A 24,381-nucleotide genomic window follows, 5' to 3' on the forward strand; every position below is an offset into this window, starting at 1 on the left:
TCTGTATCGGACAGCTCACTGGTGGAAGCCATGGTGCGGCACTTGAGCTGTAGTCCGCGACGTGCAGCTCCGAGAGTGAGGTCACCAAGAGGCGAGCTCCCTTATCTACTGGGTCACCTGCAGTGCACAGGAGACCCTTCGGTACGGTACACACAGGGTGAAGGTACACACAGGTCGAGTGTTGCAGTACATCATCGACATGCATACATGAGAGAAACGGTGAAGAACAGGCTTGCCAGGCCAGAGCCCCGTCGGAGTCCGTTGTCCAACGTATCTGCTCTTTACGGGATGATGGAAGGAGTGGGTGAACTCGGACCCGGTTTTTTTTTGTTGTTGTTGCAGAGTACGGTCCCAAAACCGCCCCTTAGAAAGGGGGTGGGCGGGGGGTCAATCCCGGCCGGGTGGGCGGGGCTCAGTAGGTGTCGGCCTTGCTGTGCCGGGCGCTGCCACAGGAGGGCGCTGCGGCCGCCGTCGGCGACGAGGCCGCCATTGCGGCGATCCGGCTCCCGTCGCGGGGCGGCCGCCCCCTCCGGTGGCACGGCCCGCACACCCTCAGCGGCCGCGGCGACGGGGCGGGCAGCAGGAAGCGGGCGCCCGAGCAGCGGGCGCACACCACGTAGCCGCAGGCCCGGCAGTGGTAGCGGCGGCTGACGCCGCAGCGCATGCAGCGGACGGCCTCGGCGTCCGGCACCCAGGCGGCGGCCCCGGCCCGCTCGCTCCCGCGGGGCGCGCCGCCCCCCCCAGCGGACCAGCCGCTGGCGCACGCAGCGCTGGATGTGCGTGATCCACTCCGTCTTCTCCAGCGAGGTCGCGGCGCACACCACAAAGGACTTGGTCGAGGTCTCGATCAGCCACCTGCCCGGGCGAGGGGGGGGGTCAAAGGGCAAAGAGAGAGAGAGAGAGGTCATGACCTTTGACAGACCCGGCACCTACAAGCGCCTCCCGTGGCTCAGTGGGCAGCGCTCTCGCCTCGGAGTCAGAAGGGGAACAAGAAACAGGAGCAGGAGTCGGCCATTCGGCCCCTCGAGCCTGCTCCGCCAAGGAATGAGATCGCGGCTGATCCGATCCATGGACTCCGCTCCACTCCCCCGCCCGCTCCCCGTAACCCTTCACCCGTGGGTTTGGGTCCCGCTCCCGCTCCAGGGAGTCGAGCGCATAGATCTCAGCCGACACTCCCAGTGCAGTGCCGAGGGAGCGCCGCACTGTCGGAGGGGCAGTGCCGAGGGAGCACCGCACTGTCGGAGGGGCAGTGCCGAGGGAGCACCGCACTGTCGGAGGGGCAGTGCCGAGGGAGCCCCGCACTGTCGGAGGGGCAGTGCCGAGGGAGCACCGCACTGTCGGAGGGGCAGTACTGAGGGAGCGCCGCACTGTCGGAGGGGCAGTGCCGAGGGAGCGCCGCACTGTCGGAGGGGCAGTACTGAGGGAGTGCCGCACTGTCGGAGGGGCAGTACTGAGGGAGTGCCGCACTGTCGGAGGGGCAGTGCCGAGGGAGCCCCGCACTGTCGGAGGGGCAGTACCGAGGGAGTGCCGCACTGTCGGAGGGGCAGTACTGAGGGAGTGCGGCACTGTCGGAGGGGCAGTACTGAGGGAGCGCCGCACAGTCGGAGGGGCAGTACTGAGGGAGCCCCGCACTGTCGGAGGGGCAGTACTGAGGGAGTGCGGCACTGTCGGAGGGGCAGTACTGAGGGAGCCCCGCACAGTCGGAGGGGCAGTACTGAGGGAGCCCCGCACTGTCGGAGGGGCAGTACTGAGGGAGCCCCGCACAGTCGGAGGGGCAGTACTGAGGGAGCCCCGCACTGTCGGAGGGGCAGTACTGAGGGAGCCCCGCACTGTCGGAGGGGCCGTCTTTCGGATGAGACGTTAAACCGAGGGCTCCCCGTCTGCTCTCTCGGGTAGATGTAAAAGATCCCACGGCCACTATTTGGAAGAAGAGCGGGGGAGTTATCCCCGGTGTCCTGGGGCCAATATTTATCCCTCAACCAACATAACAAAAAAAACAGATTATCTGGGTCATTATCACATCGCTGTGTGTGGGAGCTTGCTGTGCGCAAATTGGCGTTTCCCACAATACAACAGTGACCACACTCCAAAAGTACTTCATTGGCTGTAAAGCACTTTGAGATGTCGGGTGGTCGTGAAGGGCGCTATATAAACGCAAGTCTTTCTTTTGCCCCCCCCCCCCGCCCTCCCTCACCCCACATTTCAGATTCCTTAGCTGGGTCTCCCTGTGGTGTATACACCCCTCTCCCTGTAGTCTATTTTCAGCTCAGCAAGAGGCAACATTCAACTACAGGAGGCACCACAGGCGAACACAAGGACTTAAGAAATAGGAGCGGGAATAGGCCATTCGAGTGACTTCGCCATCATTCAATCAGATCATGTACAGTTTGGGTCTCCTTCCCGAAGGAAGGATATACTTGCCATAGAGGGATTGCAACGAAGGTTCACCAGAATGATTCCTGGGATGGTGGGGGGGGGGGCGGTTGTCCAACGAGGAGAGATTGGGTAGGCTAGGCCGATATTCTCCAGAGTTTAAAAGAACGAGAGGTGATGAAACATTAAAAATTCTTACAGGGCTTGACAGTGTAGCTGAGAAGGGATGAGAGATATGAGGGGCAATGTTTTCACCCAGAGGGCGGTGGGGGTCTGGGGTGGAACTCACGGCCTGAAAGGGGGGTAGAGGCAGAAACCCTCACCACATTTAAAAAGTACCTGGATGTGCCCCTGAAGTGCCGTAACCCGCAGGGCTACGGACCCAGAGCGGGAAAGTGGGATTAGGCTGGGTAGCTCTTTGTCGGCCGGCGCGGACACGATGGGCCGAATGGCCTCCCTCCGTGCTGTAAACTTCTGTGATTCTGTGAGATGCAGGGAGGGTGTTTTCCCCCCCCCGGGCTGGGGAGTCTAGAACCAGGGGTCACACAGTCTCAGAATAAGGGGTCGGCCATTTAGGACTGAGAGGAGGAGAAATTTCTTCACTCAGAGGGGGGTGAATCTTTGGAATTCTCTGCCCCAGAGGGCTGTGGAGGCTCCGTCCTTGCGTATATTCAAGACCGAGATTTTTGGATATTAAGGGAATCGAGGGATTATGGGGACAGGAGAGCTGAGGTCAAAGATCAGCCGTGGTCTCATTGAATGGCGGAGCAGGCTCGAGGGGCCGAATGGCCGACTCCTGCTCCTAATTCTTGTGTTCTTACGGCTGAGCACCGAGCTCAGCTCCAATTTCCCGCCCGATCCCCATATCCCTCGATTGCCCGAGAGTCCAAAACTCGAACGAACTCAGCCTCGAAACGACTCAATGACGGAGTATCCTGCAGTGGATAATGAGCTGCAGCAGAAACACGAATCCCCCGCCACCCTCCCCCAGCGGGGCTCGCGCTGACTCGGCACAGGGCAAGGTATGGAACCCGGGCCCTCCCAGCTCCGTGTGGGGCTCAGTACCACCTTGGATCAGGCTCTTGACCCACTGGGAAAAACAAAAGTCATTTGAGGCACCGGACCAAAGATCGCATCCATTATTTTCAACATTTTTAAAACCTGTTCTCCCCCCAGCACCCTGTGTTACTGACTGTATCTGTACTGATGTTAATCCAGCTCCCTCACACTGTCACTCAGTAACCCATCTCCCCCAGCACCCAGTGTTACTGACTGTATCTGTACTGATGTTAATCCAGCTCCCTCACACTGTCACTCAGTAACCCCTCTCCCCCAGCACCCTGTGTTACTGACTGTATCTGTACTGATGTTAATCCAGCTCCCTCACACTGTCACTCAGTAACCTCTCCCCCAGCACCCTGTGTTACTGACTGTATCTGTACTGATGTTAATCCCGCTCCCTCACACTGTCACTCAGTAACCTCTCCCCCAGCACCCTGTGTTACTGACTGTATCTGTACTGATGTTAATCCAGCTCCCTCACACTGTCACTCAGTAACCCCTCTCCCCCAGCACCCTGTGTTACTGACTGTATCTGTACTGATGTTAATCCAGCTCCCTCACACTGTCACTCAGTAACCCCTCTCCCCCAGCACCCTGTGTTACTGACTGTATCTGTACTGATGTTAATCCAGCTCCCTCACACTGTCACTCAGTAACCCCTCTCCCCCCAGCACCCTGTGTTACTGACTGTATCTGTACTGTTGTTAATCCAGCTCACTCACACTGTCACTCAGTAACCCCTCTCCCCCAGCACCCTGTGTTACTGACTGTATCTGTACTGTTGTTAATCCAGCTCACTCACACTGTCACTCAGTAACCTCTCCCCCAGCACCCTGTGTTACTGACTGTATCTGTACTGATGCTAATCCAGCTCCCTCACACTGTCACTCAGTAACCCCTCTCCCCCAGTGCCCTGTGTTACTGACTGTATCTACACTAATGTTAATCCAGCTCCCTCACACTGTCACTCAGTAACCCCTCTCCCCCAGCACCCTGTGTTACTGACTGTATCTGTACTGATGTTAATCCAGCTCCCTCACACTGTCACTCAGTAACCCCTCTCCCCCAGCACCCTGTGTTACTGACTGTATCTGTACTGATGTTAATCCAGCTCCCTCACACTGTCACTCAGTAACCCCTCTCCCCCAGCACCCTGTGTTACTCACTGTATCTGTACTGATGTTCTACCGCCACCTGGTGGAGAAATGTTAATACTACAAGTCCATTGAATTTCCATCTCGGTGGACACATGTCGCGAATTAAGTATATTTTGTTGGACGAAAGATCCTCAGACCATCTCAGGTTCAAAGGGGGAAAAAGGGAGCAGCTCAGGGGAAACTGCCGCCCATTGACCGACAGACGTTTAAAACTGACAACACTCAGCAATATTTGGGTTAACATTGAGCCTGTGGGGGCCTCACAAAAGGCTTCATTAGCACCGGATGTCATTGTGTGTGGACCAGTCTAACTCGCCTCTCTTTGACTCAGAAGGCCGTGAGCTCGAGTCCCCACTCCAGAGCTGGATTAACATCAGTACAGATACAGTCAGTAACACAGGGTGCTGGGGGAGAGGGGTTACTGAGTGACAGTGTGAGGGAGCTGGATTAACATCAGTACAGATACAGTCAGTAACACAGGGTGCTGGGGGAGAGGTTACTGAGTGAGAGTGTGAGGGAGCTGGATTAACATCAGTACAGATACAGTCAGTAACACAGGGTGCTGGGGGAGAGGGGTTACTGAGTGACAGTGTGAGGGAGCTGGATTAACATCAGTACAGATACAGTCAGTAACACAGGGTGCTGGGGGAGGGAGGGGTTACTGAGTGACAGTGTGAGGGAGCTGGATTAACATCAGTACAGATACAGTCAGTAACACAGGGTGCTGGGGGAGAGGGGTTACTGAGTGACAGTGTGAGGGAGCTGGATTAACATCAGTACAGATACAGTCAGTAACACAGGGTGCTGGGGGAGGGGTTACTGAGTGACAGTGTGAGGGAACTGGATTAACATCAGTACAGATACAGTCAGTAACACAGGGTGCTGGGGGAGAGGGGTTACTGAGTGACAGTGTGAGGGAGCTGGATTAACATCAGTACAGATACAGTCAGTAACACAGTGTGCTGGGGGAGAGGTTACTGAGTGACAGTGTGAGGGAGCTGGATTAACATCAGTACAGATACAGTCAGTAACACAGGGTGCTGGGGGAGAGGGGTTACTGACTGACAGTGTGAGGGAGCGGGATTAACATCAGTACAGATACAGTCAGTAACACAGGGTGCTGGGGGAGAGGTTACTGAGTGACAGTGTGAGGGAGCTGGATTAACATCAGTACAGATACAGTCAGTAACACAGGGTGCTGGGGGAGAGGGGTTATTGAGTGACAGTGTGAGGGAGTTGGATTAACATCAGTACAGATACAGTCAGTAACACAGGGTGCTGGGGGAGAGGGGTTACTGAGTGACAGTGTGAGGGAGTGGGATTAACATCAGTACAGATACAGTCAGTAACACAGGCATAACCCAGGGCCGGCGTCCCCCGGTTCCCCCTGCTGAGGGAGTGCTGCACTGCCGGAGGTGCCGTTTTTCGGGGGGCTGAGACGTTAAACAGAAGCTGCCTTCTGCTCTCTGGGGCGGGCGTAAAAGATCCCACGGCCACTACTGGCAGAAGAGTGGCAGGGGAGTTATCCCCGGTGTCGTGGGGGCAAGATTTATCCCGCAACCAACACGACTAAAAAAAATCACAAGATGCTCTCCTGATCAAAGGAAGGATATACTTGCCTTGGAGGCGGTATAACGGAGGGTCACCAGACTGATTCCTGGGACGAGAGGGCTGCCCTATGGTCAGAGATTGTGTAGAATGGGCCGATAATCTGGCGTTGAGGAGAACGAGAGGTGATGTCATTGAAACATACAAGATTCTGAAGGGGATCGACAGGGTAAATGCAGAGAGGGTGTTTCCCCCGGGGCTGGGGAGTCTAGAACCAGGGGTCACACAGTCTCAGAATAAGGGACCGCCCATTGAGGACTGAGATGAGGAGGAATTTCTTCTCTCAGAGGGTGGTGAATCTTTGGAATTCTCTGCCCCAGAGGGCAGTGGAGGCTGGGTCATTGACTATATTTAAGGTGGAGAGGTTTTTGAGCGATAAGGGAGTGAAGGGTTATGGGGAGCGGGTGGGGAAGTGGAGCTGAGTCCATGATCAGATCAGCCATGATCTTATTGAATGGCGGAGCAGGCTCGAGGGGCCGAATGGCCGACTCCTGCTCCTATTTCTTACGTCCCTCTAAGAGCATCGCTCGGACACCTCCTCTCTCTCGAGCAGGCCTAGACATTGGTCCCTACACTGGACCCCAATATTAGGCCTCGGGCCTCATCAACAGGCCAGGCAGCTCGCTGGTGAAACGGACTTCAATTTCGGCTCACTGCGTTCAGGGCTGCCCAATTTGACCAAGCGTGCCTCAAACAACGCGCGAGGGCCCCTATCAGCCTGCGCAGAGATCCCTCCGCACTGTTTCAGGCGTGGGCCATGGCCGCCTACATTTCCGCCTTGACCAATATGGCGCACCCTGTCGCCGCCCCGTCTGCCATACTGAATGCTCAGGACATCCGTCTCGCGCCCGAGAAATGGGTGCAGCGCAGTCAAATATCTCGCCCCGGCCCCTCTGGTCTTTCCACCTCACTCAGGGATCCTTATCCAACCTTGGCTGCTTCTGTGGATCTCGACGGATCCAAAGTGGCCACCGAGCCGGTCGACACGGCGAGGGGCCCGGGCGCAAAGCGCTCTGGGAGGGTTTTGTAGATCTCGACGGATCCAAAATGGCCACCGAGCCGGTCGACACGGCAACGGGCCTGGGTGCAAAGCGCTCTGGGAGGGTTTTGTAGATCTCGACGGATCCAAAATGGCCACCGAGCCGGTCGACATGGCAACGGGCCTGGGTGCAAAGCGCTCTGGGAAGGTTTTTGAGGACCTTGATGGATCCAAAATGGCCGCCAATTTCGGTCGACACGGCAACGGGCCTGGGCGCAAAGCACTCTGGGAGGGTTTTGTGGATCTTGACAGATCCAAAATGGCCGCCGAGCCAGTCAACACGGCAACGGGCCTGGGCGCAAAGCACTCTGGGAGGGTTTTGTGGATCTTGACAGATCCAAAATGGCCGCCGAGCCAGTCGACACGGCAACAGGCCTGGGTGCAATGCACTCTGGGAGGGTTTTTGAGGACCTTGACGGATCCAAAATGGCCGCCGATTTCAGTCAACACGGCAACGGGCCTGGGTGCAATGCACTCTGGGAGGGTTTTTGAGGATCTTGACAGATCCAAAATGGCCGCCGAGCCAGTCGACACGGCAACAGGCCTGGGTGCAATGCGCTCTGGGAGGGTTTACTGGCGGGGAGACGGGAAAACGGAAACCCTACTCGTTTGTTGGCTGCCAAGTGCGGCCCTGCGACAGCCCAGCCCCCCGCCAACCTGTGCTTGAACTGCCCGTTGCCCTCCAGGGGCTGCACGGAGACGTCTTCCAGCGGGATAATGTGCTGCCGGTTGTACTTGCGCCGGGCCAGCACCACGTTGCCGTAGACCAGGATGTCGTTGAAGAGGAAGAACTGCCGGCCCTTGGGCCTCTTGCGGCAGACCTTGGTCAACAGGCCCTCGCCCACCAGCACCCGGCCCGGGATGGAGAGGGGCTGGCCCGAGGCCCCGAAGCAGAGTTCCACCGCCGCGATCCGCCGAGAGTTGGCCTCAGAGTCCACCAGGTGGTCCACCATTTTTCGCCGGGCGTGGGGCAGGGAACGGGGGAAGGGGGCTTTCCGTCAGCCCCTCGGAGAGAGACACCGATCCTGAAATTTAGTAAAAGGAAAACATATGAAATTAAATATCGGCCGACCCCTCTACCCCTTCCTCAGCAAACTCGGTGATGGGAGGGGGAGGGGGAAGTGCCTGGGCCCTCTCTGCTGTGTGTGGGGGGCTCACGACTCAGTACCCGACACCAGGCAGGGCAGGTATACTGAGTATTGTTGCAGATAAAGTGCGTTCAAGCCCACTCCAGAGACCCGAGCCACCGTAATCCAGGCCGACACACCCAGTGCCCGTACCGAGGGAGTGCCGCACTGTCGGAGGGGCAGTACTGAGGGAGTGTCGCACTGTCGGAGGGGCAGCACTGAGGGTGTGCCGCACTGTCGGAGGGGCAGTACTGAGGGAGGGTCGCACTGTCGGAGGGGCAGTACTGAGGGAGCGCCGCACTGTCGGAGGGGCAGTACTGAGGGAGCGCCGCACTGTCGGAGGGGCAGTACTGAGGGAGCGCTGCACTGTCGGAGGGGCAGTACTGAGGGAGCACCGCACTGTCGGAGGGGCAGCACTGAGGGAGCGCCGCACTGTCGGAGGGGCAGTACTGAGGGAGCGCCGCACTGTCGGAGGGGCAGTACTGAGGGAGTGCCGCACTGTCGGAGGGCCAGTACTGAGGGAGCCCCGCACTGTCGGAGGGGCAGTACTGAGGGAGCGCCGCACTGTCGGAGGGGCAGTACTGAGGGAGCCCCGCACTGTTGGAGGGGCAGTACTGAGGGAGCGCCGCACTGTCGGAGGGGCAGTACTGAGGGAGCGCCGCACTGTCGGAGGGGCAGTACTGAGGGAGCGCCGCACTGTCGGAGGGCCAGTACTGAGGGAGCGCCGCACTGTCGGAGGGCCAGTACTGAGGGAGCGCCGCACTGTCGGAGGGGCAGTACTGAGGGAGCGCCGCACTGTCGGAGGGGCAGTACTGAGGGAGCGCCGCACTGTCGGAGGGGCTGTACTGAGCGAGTGCCGCACTGTCGGAGGGGCAGTACTGAGGCAGCGCCGCACTGTCGGAGGGGCAGTACTGAGGGAGTGCCGCACTGTCGGAGGGGCAGTACTGAGGGAGTGCCACACTGTCGGAGGATCAGTACTGAGGGAGTGCCACACTGTCGGAGGGGCCGTCTTTCGGATGAGACGTTAAACCGAGGCCCCGTCTGCTCTCTCAGGTGGATGTAAAAGATCCCGTGGCCATTATTTGAAAGAAGAGTAGGGGGAGTTATCCCCGGTGTCCTGGGGCCAATATTTATCCCTCAATCAACATAACATAAAAAAACAGATGATCTGGGTCATTATCACATCGCTGTGTGTGGGAGCTTGCTGTGCACAAATTGCCGTTTCACACAATACAACAGTGACTGCACTCCTAAAGTACTTCATTGGCTGTAAAGCGCTTTGGGACGTCCGCTGGTCATGAAAGGTGCTATATAAATGTAAGTTGTATAAGGCTAGATGTAGGTTAGAGGTCAGGAGGTGGTTGTTTTCCCAGGGAACAGTTGACCTCTGGAACAAGTTGTCGTTTCATGTGGTGCATTCACTGAATTCCTTCAAGCAAAAGCTGAATGTTTTTTTGGCTGCAGTGGAGATGCCTCTTACAGAAACATAGAAACATAGAAAATAGGTGCAGGAGTAGGCCATTCGGCCCTTCGAGCCTGCACCACCATTCAATAAGATCATGGCTGAACATTCCCTCAGTATCCCTTTCCTGCTTTCTCTCCATACCCCTTGATCCCTTTAGCTGTAAGAGCCATATCTAACTCCCTTTTCACTATATCTAATGAACTGGCCTCAACAACTTTCTGTGGTAGAGAATTCCACAGGTTCACCACTCTCTGGGTGAAGAAGTTTCTCCTCATCTCGGTCCTAAATGGCTTACCCCTTATCCTTAGACTGTGACCCCTGGTTCTGGACTTCCCCAACATCGGGAACATTCTTCCTGCATCTAACATGTCCAGTCCCGTCAGAATTTTAAACGTTTCTATGAGATCCCCTCTCATCCTTCTAAACTCCAGTGAATACAGGCCCAGTTGATCCAGTCTCTCCTCATATGTCAGTCCTGCCACCCCGGGAATCAGTCTGGTGAACCTTCGCTGCACTCCCTCAACAGCAAGAACGTCCTTCCTCAGATTAGGAGACCAAAACTGAACACAATATTCCAGGTGTGACCTCACCAAGGCCCTGTACAACTGCAGTAAGACCTCCCTGCTCCTATACTCAAATCCTCTCGCTATGAAGGCCAACATACCATTTGCCTTCTTCACCGCCTGCTGTACCTGCATGCCAACTTTCAATGACTGATGTACCATGACACCCAGGTCTCGTTGCACCTCCCCTTTTCCTAATCTGCCGCCTTTCAGATAATATTCTGCCTTCGTGTTTTTGCCCCCAAAGTGGATAACCTCACATTTATCCACATTATACTGCATCTGCCATGCATCACCTAACCTATCCAAGTCACCCTCCAGCCTCTCAGCATCCCCCTCACAGCTCACACCGCCACCCAGATACCGCAGAAGATTTGATGGCCAGGGGTGATGATCTGGATTAGTTTCCATCGCCTGGATGGGTTGGAGAGCAATTTCACAGATTTTTCCCCCCCCCCAAATTGGCCTGTGTCTTTTAATCTGTTTTGGGATGTGGGGTGGAGTGTATAAGTTATGATACACAAGGTATGGCTATTGTGTGGGACAGGCTCGCTGGACCAGAGGGTCCTTCCCTGTCCATCATTGTTCGTATGTTCTTTAACATACCTCATAGGCAGTCCCTCGAGTCGAGGATGACTTGCTTCCATGTCAAAAGTTCACGGGTGTTTCAATGATGGACCTAATATTCCAGGATCCCGAACTAAATCCTGAAGGGTGGATGATGCCTGTGGGTGGGTTTGTTTAACGTGGGGTGACCGTTACACACCAGCCACCACACGGGGCTTGACAGAGCTAGGCCTTGGGTCCAGTGGCAAGGGTTAACCAGGACGACTGGAGACCTGCTCTGCTGCACGGACCGAGGTGCACCACTTGCATTTCTAAAGCACCTTCAATATAAGCAAAACGTCACAGCAGCGCAATCGAACTATATTTGACACCAAGCCACATATGGAACTATTCGGACAGGTGAGCAAAGGTTTGGTCAAAGAGGTAGGTTTTCAGGTTGTCGAATGAGGAGAGAGAGGCGGAGAGGTTTAGGGGGGGAGTTCCAGAGCTTGGGGCCCAGGCAACAGAAGGCACGGCCACCGATGGTGGAGCGATTATAATCAGGGATGGTCAGGGGGTCAGAATTAGAGGAGCACAGACATCTCGGGGGGTTGTGGGGCTGGAGGAGATTACAGAGATAGGGAGGGGGCGAGGGCCATGGAGGGAAGTCCCGAAGATGCAAAAGGCGCTCTAGACGGTCTCCCCTCTCCAGACTCTCTGCTCCTCTTCGGGTGTTCCTCACTCTGCCTACGCACACTGAAGTCGGCTCAACAATCTCCAGCACCCCAAGGTGCCTTCCCTTCCATCAGCTCTCAACCCTCCCATAAGAAAATAACATAACATAAGGAACTGGAGCAGCAGTCGGCCATTCGGCCCCTCGAGCCTGCTCCGCCATTCAATAAGACCATGGCTGATCCGATCATGGACTCAGCTCCACTTCCCCGCCCGCTCCCCATAACCCTTCACTCCCTTATCGCTCAAAAATCTGTCTATCTCCGCCTTAAATATATTCAATGACCCAGCCTCCACAGCTCTCTGGGGCAGAGAATTCCACAGATTTACAACCCTCTGAGAGAAGAAATTCCTCCTCATCTCAGTTTTAAAGCGACCCCTTATTCTGAGACTAGGTCCCCTAGTTCTAGATTCCCCCACGAGGGGAAACATCCTCTCTGCATCTAACCTGTCAAGCCCCCTCAGAATCTTACATGTTTCAATAAGATCACCTCTCATTCTTCTAAACTCCAATAAGTACAGGCCCAACCTGCTCAACCTGTCCTCAGAAGTCAACCCCCTCATCCCCAGAATCAACCGAGTGAACCTTCTCTGAACAGCCTCCAATTCAAGTATATCCTTCCTTAAATACGGAGACCAAAACTGCACGCAGTACTCCAGGTGTGGCCTCACCAATACCCTGTACAGTTGTAGCAGGACTTCCCTGCCTTTATACTCCATCACCCTTGCAATAAAGGCCAACATTCCATTGGCCTTCCTGATCACTTGCTGTACCTGCATACTAACCTTTTGTGTTTCATACACAAGGAACCCCCAGGTCCCTCTGTACTGCAGCATTCTGTTCCTGTTCCAATATAACAGGCCCAAGGGGCTGAATGGGCTCCTCCTGTTCCTATGTAACAGGCCCGAGGGGCTGAATGGCCTCCTCCTGTTCCTGTGTAACAGGCCCGAGGGGCTGAATGGCCTCCTCCTTGTCCCATGTAACAGGCCCGAGGGGCTGAATGGCCTCCTCCTGTTCCTGTGTAACAGACCCGAGGGGCTGAATGGCCTCCTCCTGTTCCTATGTCACAGGCTCGAGGGGCTGAATGGCCTCCTCCTGTTCCTGTGTAACAGGCCCGAAGGGCTGAATGGCCTCCTCCTTGTCCCATGCAACAGGCCCGAGGGGCTGAATGGCCTCCTCCTGTTCCTGTGTAACAGGCCCGAGGGGCTGAATGGCCTCCTCCTTGTCCTATGTAACAGGCCCGAGGGGCTGAATGGCCTCCTCCTGTTCCTATGTCACAGGCTCGAGGGGCTGAATGGCCTCCTCCTGTTCCTATGTAACAGGCTCGAGGGGCTGAATGGCCTCCTCCTGTTCCTGTGTCACAGGCCCGAGGGGCTGAATGGCCTCCTCCTGGTCCTTTGTAACAGGCCTGAGGGGCTGAATGGCCTCCTCCTGGTCCTATGTAACAGGCCCGAGGGGCTGAATGGCCTCCTCCTGGTTCTGTGTAACAGGCCCGAGGGGCTGACTGGCCTCCTCCTGTTCCTGTGTAACAGGCCCGAGGGTCTGAATGGCCACCTCCTGTTCCTGTGTGACGCAGCCACATATGGGGATATTAGAACAGGTGACCAAAGGTTTGGTCATTCACGAGATTGATCCCTGGGATGGGGGGATTGTCCTATGGGGAGAGATTGAGCAGACTGGGCCGATATTCTCTAGAGTTTAGAAGAATGAGGTGATCTCATTGAAACATACAACATTCTCACAGGGCTTGACAGGGTAGATGCAGGGAGGGTGTTTCCCCCCCGGGGCTGGGGAGTCTAGAACCAGGGGTCACAGTCTCAGGATAAGGGGTCCGCCATTTAGGACTGAGATGAGGAGAAACTTCTTCACTCAGAGGGGGGTGAATCTTTGGAATTCTCTGCCCCAGAGGGCTGTGGGGGCTCAGTCTTTGAGTATATTCAAGGTGATGATCGATAGATTTTTGGATATTGAGGGAATCGAGGGATATGGGGACAGTGCAGGAAAGTGGACCCGAGGTCGAAGATCAGCCGTGATCTCATTGAATGGCGGAGCAGGCTCGAGGGGCCGAATGGCCGACTCCTGCTCCTGGATCTTATGTTCTTAGGAACACACTGCTGACTTCACAATTGGGTGTGGGGGGGGGGGGTCCGGAGGTTGCTTGTGGCCTGAAATCACCACCAATTCTGTGGTTATAAGGCTTCATGGAACCGCCCTGCAGACAAACTCAAGCTGGAGTAAACAGGCCCTATTCTTGGAAATGATCCACAGCTAAGTTTCTCCCATTTCTCGCTCCCTCTCGCTCCCTCCCTCTCGCTCCCTCCATCTCGCTCGCTCCCTCTCGCTCCCTCCCTCTCGCTCCCTCCCTCTCGCTCCCTCCCGCTCCCTCCCTCTCGCTCGCTCCCTCCCTCTCGCTCCCTCCCTCTCGCTCCCTCCCTCTCGCTCCCGCTCCCTCCCTCCCTCTCGCTCCCGCTCCCTCCCTCCCTCTCGCTCCCGCTCCCTCCCTCTCGCTCGCTCCCTCTCCCTCCCTCTCCCTCTCGCTCCCTCCCTCTCGCTCGCCCTCCCTCTCCCTCTCGCTCCCTCCCTCTCGCTCGCCCTCCCTCTCCCTCTCGCTCCCTCCCTCTCACTCGCTCGCTCCCTCGCTCCCTCCTCCCTCTCGCTCCCTCCCTCTCCCTCCCTCCCTCCCTCCCGCTCGCTCCCTCCCTCCCTCCCTCTCGCTCCCTCCCTCCCTCTCGCTCCCTCTCCCTCCCTCCCTCTCGCTCCCTCCCTCCCTCTCGCTCCCTCCCTCCCTCCCTCTCGCTCTCCTTATTGTTCCTCCCAGTCCAGGCTCTGACTCACAGAATGAAGATAACACAGAGTTTGCATTTCTATCGCGTCGGTCACCACCTTGTGCTCTCCCACAGCACTTCCCAGTCGATGAAGCACTTTTATTTGAAGGGTAGTCACTGCAGCAAATGGAAGCAATGCGGGCCGACAGTGTGCAAACAGCAAGCTCCCACAAACGGCATTGTGCTCAACGACATGGTCATTTTTTTTCAATAATCGATGTTAGTTGAGGGATAAATATTGGGCCCAGGACACCGAGAGTTCCCCAACTCCCCGCTCTTCTTCCAATAGTGGCCGTGGGATCTTACACATCCACGCCAGAGAGCAGGCGGGGCCCTCGGTTTAAGGTCTCATCCGAAAGACGGCACCTCCGACAGTGCGGCACTCCCTCAGTACTGCCCCTCCGACAGTGCGGTGCTCCCTCAGTACTGCCCCTCCGACAGTGCGGCGCTCCCTCAGTACTGCCCCTCCGACAGTGCAGCACTCCCTCAGTACTGCCCCTCCGATAGTGCGGGGCTCCCTCAGTACTGCCCCTCCGACAGTGCGGCGCTCCCTCAGTACTGCCCCTCCGACAGTGCAGCACTCCCTCAGTACTGCCCCTCCGATAGTGCGGGGCTCCCTCAGTACTGCCCCTCCGACAGTGCGGCGCTCCCTCAGTACTGCCCCTCCGACAGTGCAGCACTCCCTCAGTACTGCCCCCTCCGACAGTGCAGCACTCCCTCAGTACTGCCCCTCCGATAGTGCGGCGCTCCCTCAGTACTGCCCCTCCGACAGTGCGGCGCTCCCTCAGCACTGCCCCTCCGACAGTGCGGCGCTCCCTCAGCACTGCCCCTCCGACAGTGCGGCGCTCCCTCAGTACTGCCCCTCTGACAGTGCGACACTCCCTCAGTACTAGCACGGAGGAGTGTCGACCCTGGATTGTGAGGGCTGGAGTCTCTGGAGTGGGGCCTCGATCCCACGACCTTCTGACTCGGAGGCGAGAGTGGGAGACCCACTGGGCCACGGGGCTGACGGCAAAACTAAAATGTATTTAAAGTTCCTTGGGATCGTACAGGAGAGGAGGCCATTCGGCCCATTGTGACTGTCCCGGCTCTTTGGTCGAACTATCCAATTAGACCCACTCCCCAGCTCTTTCCCCATAGCCCGGAAAATATTTCCCCTTCACGTATTTATCCAATTGCCTTTTGAAAGTTATGACTGAATCTGGTTCCAACACGCTTTCAGGCAACGCATTCCAGATCACAACAACTCGCTGCGGAAAATATTAATTCTCCGGATCTCTCCAAAGGTTCTTTTTATGTTCTTGGGATGTGGGCGTCGCTGGCAAGGCCGGCATTTATTGGCCATCCCTAATTGCCCCTGGAGAAGGAGGTGGTGAGCCGCCTTCTTGAACCGCTGCAGTCCGTGTGGTGAAGGTGCTCCCACAGTGCTGTTAGGGAGGGAGTTCCAGGATTGTGACCCAGCGACGATGGAGGAACGGCCGATATATTCCCAAGTCGGGATGGTGTGTGACTGGGAGGGGAACCTGGAGGTGGTGGTGTTCCCATGCGCCTGCTGCCCTGGTCCTTCTAAGAACAGAAGAACATAAGGAATAGGAGCAGGAGTCGGCCATTCGGAGTCGGTCACGATCAGGGCTGATCCGATCATGGACTCAGCTCTACTTCTCCGCCCGCTCCCCATAACCCTTCACTCCCTTATCGCTCAAAAATCTGTCTATCTCCACCTTAAATATATTCAATGACCCAGCCTCCACAGCTCTCTGGGGCAGAGAATTCCACAGATTTACAACCCTCAGAGAAGAAATTCCTCCTCATCTCAGTTTTAAATGGGCGGCCCCTTATTCTGAGACCATGCCCCCTAGTTCTAGTCTCCCCCATCAGTGGAAACATCCTCTCTGCATCCACCTTGTCGAGCCCCCCTCATAATCTTATACGTTTCGATAAGATCACCTCTCATTCTTCTGAACTCCAATGAGTAGAGGCCCAACCTGCTCAACCTTTCCTCATAAGTCAACCCCCTCATCCCCGGAATCAACCGAGTGAACCTTCTCTGAACTGCCTCCAATGCAAGTATATCCCTCCTTAAATACGGAGACCAAAACCCTGTACAGTTGTAGCAGGACTTCTCTGCTTTTATACTCCATCCCCCTTGCAATAAACTTCTAGGGGGTAGAGGTCGTGGGTTTGGGAGGTGTTGCCGAAGAAGCCTTGGCGAGTTGCCGCGGTGCATCTTGTAGACGGTGCACACTGCAGCCAGGGGGCGCCGGTGGTGGAGGGAGTGAATGTTGAAGGTGGTGGGTAGCGTGTCGATCGAGCGGCTGCTTTGTCCTGGATGGTGTCGAGCTTCTCGAGTGTTGTTGGAGCTGCAACTCATCCAGGAAAGTGGGGACTGTTCCATCACACTCCTGACTTGTGCCTTGTGGATGGTGGAAAGGCTTTGGGGAGTCAGGAGGTGAGACACTCGCCGCAGAATACCCAGCCTCTGACCTGCTCCTGTAGCCACAGTATTTATGGCTGGTCCAGTTAAGTTTCTGGTCAATGGTGACCCCCAGGATGTTGATGGTGGAGGATTCGACGATGGGAATGTTGTGCAATGTCAAGGTTCGGTGGTTAGACTCTCACTTGTTGGAGATGGTCATTGCCTGGCACTTGTGTGGTGTGAATGTGACTGAGTGTCGCTCGAATATTTCAGAGGGGCATCAAGAATCAACCTGTGGGACTGAAGTCCATGTCTAGGCCCAGACCAAGGGGAGGTGGTAGATTCCCTCCCCTGTAGGCCCAGACCAGGGGATGGTGGTCGGTTCCCTCCCCTGTAGGCCCAGACCAGGGGATGGTGGTCAGTTCCCTCCCCTGCAGGCCCAAACCAGGAGATGGTGGTCGGTTCCCTCCCCTGTAGGCCCAGACCAGGAGATGATGGTAGTTTCCCTCCCTTGCAGGCCCAGACCAGGGGATGGTGGTCAGTTCCCTCCCTTGCAGGCCCAGACCAGGAGATGGTGGTCAGTTCCCTCCCTTGCAGGCCCAGACCAGGGAGTGGTGGTAGGTTCCCTCCCTAGAAGGACATCAGTCAACCAGTTGAGTTTTTAAAACTACAATCCAGCAGCTTCTCAGGGTCATTATTTCTGATGCCGGTCCTGCAAATCTCGCCTCGATTTCAAAATTCTCATCCTTGTTTACAAATCCCTCCGTGGCCCTCGCCCCCTCCCTATCTCTGTAATCCCCTCCAGCCCCACAACCCCCCCCCCGAGATGTCTGCACTCCTCTAATTCTGCCCCCCTGACCATCCCTGATTATAATCGCTCCACCATCGGTGGCCGTGCCTTCTGTTGCCTGGGCCCCAAGCTCTGGAACTCCCTCCCTAAACCTCTCCGCCTCTCTACCTCTCTCTCCTCCTTCAAGACGCTCCTTAAAACCGACCTCTGACCAAGCTTTTGGTCACCTGTCCCTAATTTCTTCTTATGTGGCTAATGACAAATGTATTTGTTTTGTCTTGTGCTGTGAATCACCTTGGGACGTTTTACGATGTTAACAGTGCTATTTAAATAAAAGTGGTCATTTTGTTGATCTTATTGCATTTGGTTTCACATCTTGACCCGGTGAGAGTTGAACTCACGGCCTCTGGGTTACCAATCCGATGAGCAGAACTACTAGGAGGACTCCCGGACATTGCTGGAAGCTCAGGTGGCAGCCATTGTCCCATCCGTTGTCAAAGCGGCCCCTTCGCTACCTCCGTGAACTCAGTCAGGGGAGCTGGGTATACGACCCGGGGGTGCGGGGGAGGTAGACTGCTCAGCCCAGGCCCCTGCTCTGTCCTCAGCCGGCACAGCAGGACAGTGATTTGGAGCAGGAACCCCTGGCTGATGCCACCTCCCACCCAATCCCGGGGGCACTTTGGCCCAATTGTAACCTCCCCTCATCATCAGCGTGGGCAGGCCCTCGGAATCGAGGAAGACTTGCTCCCACTCAAAGTGAGTTCTCAGGTCACTGAACAGTCCAATACGGGAACCACAGTCCCTGTCACAGGTGGGACAGACAGTGGTTGAGGGAAGGGGAGGGTGGGACTGGTTTGCCGCACGCTCCTTCCGCTGCCTGGCGCTTGGTGTCCGCACGCTCTCGGCGACGAGACTCGAGGTGCTCAGCGCCCTCCCGGATGCACTTCCTCCACTTTAGGGCGGGACTGGTCTTTGGGCCCAGGGACTCCCATCCTACTGTGTCAGCCGTGGGTCAGTGAGTAGCACTCTCGCCTCGGAGTCAGAAGGTTGTGGGTTAAAGGAGGACATTTGGCCCATCGTGCCTGTCCCGGCTCTATGGTAGAACTATCCAATAAGACCCACTCCCCAGCTCTTTCCCAATATAGCTCTGCTAATTTTTCCCGTTCACGTATTTATCCAATTGCCTTTTGAAAGTTATGACTGAATCTGGTTCCAACACGCTTTCAGGCAACGCATTCCAGATCACAACAACTCGCTGCGGAAAATATTAATTCTCCGGATCTCTCCAATGGTTCTTTTTATGTTCTTGGGATGTGGGCGTCGTTGGCCAGGCCCCCCCCCGGCATTTATTGCCCATCCCTAACTGCCCCTTGAGAAGGTGGTGGTGAGCCGCCTTCTTGAACCGCTGCAGTCCGTGTGGTGAAGGTGCTCCCACAGTGCTGTTAGGGAGGGAGTTCCAGGATTGTGACGATGGAGGAACGGCCGATATATTCCCAAGTCGGGATGGTGTGTGACTGGGAGGGGAACGTGGAGGAGGTGGTGTTCCCATGGACCTGCTGCCCTTGTCCTTCTAGGGGTTAGAGGTCGCGGGTTTGGGAGGTGCTGCCGAAGAAGCCTTGGCGAGTTGCCGCGGTGCATCTTGTAGACGGTGCACACTGCAGCCAGGGGGCGCCGGTGGTGGAGGGAGTGAGTGTTGAAGGTGGAGGTGGGTTGCTTTGTCCTGGAGGCTGAGCGAGGTTAAATTTGGTGTCATATTTGACCCCGAGATGAATTTCTGACCCCATGTCCCCTCCATCACCAAGATCACCTACATCCACCTCAATTACACATCCGTCTTCGCCCCTGCCTCAGCTCATCTGCTGCTGAAGCCCTCACCCGTACCATTGTTACCTCTAGACTTGACTACTTCAATGCTCTCCTGGCCAATCTCCCTCCGTAAACTTTGAATTCAAACAGAATTCAGCTGCCCCCGTGTCCTAACTCGCACCGAGTCCCGCTCACCCATCACCCCCTGTGCTCACTGCCCCGTGTCCTAACTCGCACCAAGTCCCGCTCACCCATCACCCCCTGTGCTCACTGCCCCCATGTCCTAACTCGCACCCAGTCCCACTCACCCATCACCCCCTGTGCTCACTGCCCCGTGTCCTAACTCGCACCCAGTCCTGCTCACCCATCACCCCCTGTGCCCCGTGTCCTAACTCACACCGAGTCCCGCTCACCCATCACCCCCTGTGCCCCGTGTCCTAACTCACACCGAGTCCCGCTCACCCATCACCCCCTGTGCCCCGTGTCTTAACTCACACCGAGTCCCGCTCACCCATCACCCCCTGTGCCCCGTGTCCTAACTCACACCGAGTCCTGCTCACCCATCACCCCCTGTGCCCCGTGTCTTAACTCACACCGAGTCCCGCTCACCCATCACCCCCTGTGCCCCGTGTCTTAACTCACACCGAGTCCCGCTCACCCATCACCCCCTGTGCTCACTGCCCCCATGTCCTAACTCGCACCGAGTCCCGCTCACCCATCACCCCCTGTGCTCACTGCCCCCATGTCCTAACTCGCACCGAGTCCCGCTCACCCATCACCCCCTGTGCTCACTGCCCCCGTGTCCTAACTCGCACCCAGTCCCGCTCACCCATCACCCACTGTGCTCACTGCCCCGTGTCCTAACTCGCACCGAGTCCCGCTCACCCATCACCCCCTGTGCTCACTGCCCTGTGTCCTAACTCGCACCGAGTCCCGCTCACCCATCACCCCCTGTGCTCACTGCCCCATGTCCTAACTCGCACCAAGTCCCGCTCACCCATCACCCCCTGTGCTCACTGCCCCGTGTCCTAACTCGCACCGAGTCCCGTTCACCCATCACCCCCTGTGCTCACTGTCCCGTGTCCTAACTCGCACCGAGTCCCACTCACCCATCACCCCCTTGCTCACTGCCCCGTGTCCTAACTCGCACCGAGTCCCGCTCACCCATCACCCCCTGTGCTCGCTGCCCCCGTGTCCTAACTCGCACCGAGTCCCGCTCACCCATCACCCCCTGTGCTCGCTGCCCCCGTGTCCTAACTCGCACCAAGTCCCGTTCACCCATCACCCCCTGTGCTCACTGTCCCGTGTCCTAACTCGCACCGAGTCCCACTCACCCATCACCCCCTTGCTCACTGCCCCGTGTCCTAACTCGCACCGAGTCCCGCTCACCCATCACCCCCTGTGCTCGCTGCCCCCGTGTCCTAACTCACACCCAGTCCCACTCACCCATCACCCCCTGTGCTCGCTGCCCCCGTGTCCTAACTCACACCCAGTCCCACTCACCCATCACCCCCTGTGCTCACTGCCCCGTGTCCTAACTCGCACCCAGTCCCGCTCACCCATCACCCCCTGTGCTCGCTGCCCCCGTGTCCTAACTCGCACCGAGTCCCGCTCACCCATCACCCCCTGTGCTCACTGCCCCGTGTCCTAACTCGCACCGAGTCCTGCTCACCCATCACCCCCTGTGCTCGCTGCCCCCGTGTCCTAACTCACACCCAGTCCCGCTCACCCATCACCCCCTGTGCTCACTGCCCCCGTGTCCGAACTCGCACCGAGTCCCGCTCACCCATCACCCCCTGTGCTCACTGCCCTGTGTCCTAACTCACACCGAGTCCCGCTCACCCATCACCCACTGTGCTCACTGCCCCGTGTCCTAACTCGCACCGAGTCCCGCTCACCCATCACCCACTGTGCTCACTGCCCCGTGTCCTAACTCACACCAAGTCCCGCTCACCCATCACCCACTGTGCTCGCTGCCCCCGTGTCCTAACTCACACCCAGTCCCGCTCACCCATCACCCACTGTGCTCGCTGCCCCGTGTCCTAACTCACACCCAGTCCCCCTCACCCATCACCCCCTGTGCTCACTGCCCCGTGTCCTAACTCACACCCAGTCCCGCTCACCCATCACCCCCTGTGCTCACTGCCCCGTGTCCTAACTCACACCCATTCCCGCTCACCCATCACCCCCATGTGCTCACTGCCCCGTGTCCTAACTCGCACCGAGTCCTGCTCACCCATCACCCCCTGTGTCCCGTGTCCTAACTCACACCGAGTCCCGCTCACCCATCACCCCCTGTGCCCCGTGTCCTAACTCACACCGAGTCCCGCTCACCCATCACCCCCTGTGCCCCGTGTCCTAACTCACACCGAGTCCCGCTCACCCATCACCCCCTGTGCCCCGTGTCCTAACTCACACCGAGTCCCGCTCACCCATCACCCCCTGTGCTCACTGCCCCCGTGTCCTAACTCGCACCGAGTCCCGCTCACCCATCACCCCCTGTGCTCACTGCCCCCGTGTCCTAACTCGCACCCAGTCCCGCTCACCCATCACCCCCTGTGCTCACTGCCCCGTGTCCTAACTCGCACCGAGTCCCGCTCACCCATCACCCCCTGTGCTCACTGCCCCGTGTCCTAACTCGCACCCAGTCCCGCTCACCCATCACCCCCTGTGCTCACTGCCCTGTGTCCTAACTCACACCGAGTCCCGCTCACCCATCACCCCCTGTGCTCACTGCCCCGTGTCCTAACTCGCACCGAGTCCCGCTCACCCATCACCCACTGTGCTCACTGCCCCGTGTCCTAACTCACATCGAGTCCCGCTCACCCATCACCCACTGTGCTCGCTGCCCCCGTGTCCTAACTCGCACCGAGTCCCGCTCACCCATCACCCACTGTGCTCACTGCCCCATGTCCTAACTCACACCAAGTCCCGCTCACCCACTGTGCTCGCTGCCCCCGTGTCCTAACTCGCACCGAGTCCCGCTCACCCATCACCCACTGTGCTCACTGCCCCATGTCCTAACTCACACCAAGTCCCACTCACCCATCACCCCCTGTGCTCACTGCCCCGTGTCCTAACTCACACCAAGTCCCGCTCACCCATCACCCCCTGTGCTCACTGCCCCGTGTCCTAACTCACACCAAGTCCCGCTCACCCATCACCCACTGTGCTCACTGCCCCATGTCCTAACTCACACCAAGTCCCACTCACCCATCACCCACTGTGCTCACTGTCCCCGTGTCCTAACTCGCACCAAGTCCCGCTCACCCATCACCCCCTGTGCTCACTGCCCCGTGTCCTAACTCACACCAAGTCCCGCTCACCCATCACCCCCTGTGCTCGTTGACCTACATTGGCTCCCGGTTAAGCAACACCTCAATTTCAAAATTCCCCCCATGGCTCCTCCATTATCACTGTAATCTCCTCCAGCCCCACAACCCCCCTCCCCTCCACCCAAGATCTCTGCACTCCTCCAATTCTGCCCTCTTCCGCATCCCTGATTATAATCGCTCCACCATTGGTGGCCGTGCCTTCCGCTCGCTGAGCGCTCAGCTCTGAAATTCCCTCCCTAAACCTCTCCGCCTCTCTTTTAAGATGCTCTTTAAAACCTACCTCTTTAACCAAGCTTTTTAATCACCTGTCCTAATGTCACCTTACGTGGCTCAGTGTCAAATGTTGTCTGATTCTGCTCCTGTGAAGCGCTTGGGACGTTTGACAATGTTGAAGGCTACATAAATACAAATTATATAAAGTCCCTTTCACTCAAGAACTTCACAGCCAATTTTGAAGTGTAAAGATCCCACACGTTTCCTATAAATTAGTTAGTGAATGCAAACTGGTGAATCCATTTATAAAAGATTACAGAAATTTGAGGAATTCACAAAGTTATAAGAATCCAGAAACCGAACTATTGAAAACAAATAGTTGAACAGCTAAAATTATGCCTACATGTTTTTTTTCTGAAGATAAAAGCCTCCTAATACACGGTCTCAGATCTATCGGCAAAAGTAACGACTGGGACGTTTATTTCCTGTTTTTCGGAAGCTTTAAAATAAAGAAGGGGTGGCTTTAAATCTCTCACTCACCCTGTGAGGCGGCGTCCGACCCAAGCTCCCAGAACGGAAACTGCTGGCGAGAATTCTTCGCCAACTTTTTGAAAACTTTGTAAACTCGCTCCAAACTTTTATAAACTTTCTCCAAACGTTGTAAACTTTTGTAAACTTTCTCCAAACTTTTATAAACTTTCTCCAAACGTTGTAAACTTTTGTAAACTTTTTCCAAACTTTTATAAACTTTCTCCAAACGTTGTAAACTTTTATAAACTTTCTCCAAACTTTTATAAACTTTCTCCAAACGTTGTAAACTTTTATAAACTTTCTCCAAACATTGTAAACCTTTATCAACTTTCTCCAAACTTTTGTAAACTTCTATAAACTTTTGTAAACTTTCTCCAAACTTTTATAAACTTTCTCCAAACGTTGTAAACTTTTGTAAACTTTCTCCAAACGTTGTGAACTCGATGCAATTTTTCTCCAAACTTCGTAAACTCGCTCCAAACTTTTATTCCCGATTCCACCGCAGTGTTGCAAGTCCTTAAAAGTGTCTCCTACGTTTTCGAAGCACAGAGATGAGTTCCCAGCTCAGACGGGGCCCTCCCTACCCAGTTTGGAGAGGCTGAATCGCACATTTCCGCTATGGATACGTCTCCGGATTTTCTCCTCAACTGGCTTTCAATTAAAGGGCTGGTCTGCGGAATTTAAAGGGACTTTGTTTTATTTTATTTTCCCCTGCTCCTCCACTTCCACACCCTTCCTCTCCTGAACAGAAGGCGCGGGCTCCTGCTGTGTGAGATCCGACAGTGAGTGACA

The 24,381-nt window shown here is 56.3% G+C and overlaps 1 pseudogene; it reads right to left on the reverse strand.

Annotated features, from left to right (window-relative positions):
- Positions 1-412: 412 nt before the first annotated feature.
- Positions 413-23,793, reverse strand: LOC139235684 (pleckstrin homology domain-containing family F member 2-like; annotated as a pseudogene).
- Between the last annotated feature and the right edge of the window lie 588 nt (positions 23,794-24,381).

Source organism: Pristiophorus japonicus, chromosome 23 (genome assembly GCF_044704955.1).
Source record: "Pristiophorus japonicus isolate sPriJap1 chromosome 23, sPriJap1.hap1, whole genome shotgun sequence".
Lineage (NCBI taxonomy): Eukaryota > Metazoa > Chordata > Chondrichthyes > Pristiophoridae > Pristiophorus > Pristiophorus japonicus.